The sequence below is a fragment of the Pholis gunnellus genome (genome assembly GCF_910591455.1).
Source record: "Pholis gunnellus genome assembly, chromosome: 7".
Classification (NCBI taxonomy): domain Eukaryota; kingdom Metazoa; phylum Chordata; class Actinopteri; order Perciformes; family Pholidae; genus Pholis; species Pholis gunnellus.
Window position 1 is genome coordinate 900,280 of NC_136533.1, and position 2,221 is coordinate 902,500.

The following is a 2,221-nucleotide window of genomic DNA, read 5'->3' on the forward strand; positions in this document are numbered from 1 at the left end:
ACTCGGTCCGTCCGGCAGCACCGAGGACACGGACACACGGACCGGAGCGGAGCCGCTGGTCGTCCGCTGGACCACCACCATCAAGTTCTCATCGTTCAACAGACTCTGAACCGGAAGTGACAGGAAGTGGCCTTCAAGATAAGAGCACGATGCATGAAAAAATTAAATGAAAAAAATAAAAGCGTGGGAAAAGGTAGAATAGACAAAAGGTGATATCAGGCCTGTAATTTATATCTAATTAAAGAAAAAGCTTTTATCACCTTTTATTTGTCTTGATGATAAAGCAGCATTTTGTCCTTTTCACTTTTATTTCACAATAAATAAACAAAGATTGTTATTGACAGTAAAGACTTGATAAGATGGAGATCTGTCTGTCAGTGTACCTGTTCTCAGGTGTGCTGTGCAGTCATGTGATTAAACACATGATGTATTTACCTTTACAGCTCTATACAAATCAAACGTATTATTAATATTATTATGATCAACGACCTTAAAGTCAGACGACACTGAGCTTCAGCTGCTGTTTCTGCTTTAATCTGATGACTTTAGGAACACATGGAGACGACAACATGAGACACGTTTCAGACTCAAGAAGCAGATCTTCTGGGTTCGTTTCTTCTGGTCTGAAACTGAAAAGTGTGTCGTCATTGAGCAGGAAACCACATTTCATGACGTCATCTGAGGTTTAGTAGACACTGAGGAGCAGGAGCAGTGAGGAGGGAGGAGAGTCAAACAATAACTCATAATTCAATGCAGATAGTTTCATATTTTATATTTCTAACCTGGAAGAGGAGGTTTAGAGCTGGAGGCAGAAACTCAAACAAAAGCTGTAAAAAATGAGAATAAAAAAACTATTTTCATAACTTGAAACAACGGGAGGTTAATGAGGTTAATGAGGAAAGACAGTTGTAGTTTTTGTGTGATTTTTGGTGAAGTGTCTCTTTAATGAATCTGCTGCTGAGACGTTTAACGGAGCAGCAGCGCCCCCCTGTGGCTGAACCACCACATTACAGCAGGGTCGTCACATGAAACCGTCACGTGACGCGTATGATTTACATATTTCATAATTAATTAGGACTCTGTTCACATCAGGATGTTTGGTGCTCAAACTCAAAAGTTGATTTACAGTCTTTTCTTCCTCATGTTTCATATTTAATGTGACTTATTTTCAGAGCAGAGAATAGTTTTTCTAGCTGATGCTCGTTGATCCGCTGCTCCTCATGTTGGACTTGTGTTGGTTGAGTTTCTCTGTGTTAAAGACAATAAATGATCCTTAAATCCTTTGAAAGGTTTGTCTGAATGATCAGAGATCAGCTGATGTTTAAAGTCAACCAATGAGAGAACAGACCACCGTCACTAGATCACTGCAGACTAGATCACTAGATCACTGCAGACTAGATCACTGCAGACTAGATCACTAGATCACTGCAGACTAGATCACTGCAGACTAGATCACTGGATCACTGCAGACTAGATCACTGCAGACTAGATCACTGGATCACTGCAGACTGGATCACTAGATCACTGCAGACTAGATCACTAGATCACTGCAGACTAGATCACTGCAGACTAGATCACTGCAGACTAGATCACTGGATCACTGCAGACTAGATCACTAGATCACTGCAGACTAGATCACTGCAGACTAGATCACTGCAGACTAGATCACTAGATCACTGCAGACTAGATCACTGCAGACTAGATCACTGCAGACTAGATCACTGGATCACTGCAGACTAGATCACTAGATCACTGCAGACTAGATCACTGCAGACTGGATCACTAGATCACTGCAGACTGGATCTGCGTTTCTATGGTTTCTAGTTGGATTTATAGATGTTTATAAACTAAAAGGTGAAGTTTTAATCTTCCTGAATCTTAAAAACTCTGAGGATCCATCAGCTGAGCTGGTTTAATTCTCACCTCTTCATCTTCATCTTCATCTTCATCTTCATCACCTGATCTGTGAGGAGGAAACAAACCACGGAGCTTCTGGGAAAACGGTTGAATATGTTTTTGTTATTTTAATAAATAAAACATTTATTATAACAGGAAGAGATCATCGAGTAATAAACGTTATAATAATTAAACACGGAGGAAACTCGTTAATGTTTATCTGTGAAAGCTGCTTTATTGTTTCTTTATTGTTTCAAATGTAAATTAAAAACTGAAATGTTTTTGTTCGACCAAAAGTAAAAAGATCTGAAATGAATTTATTAGT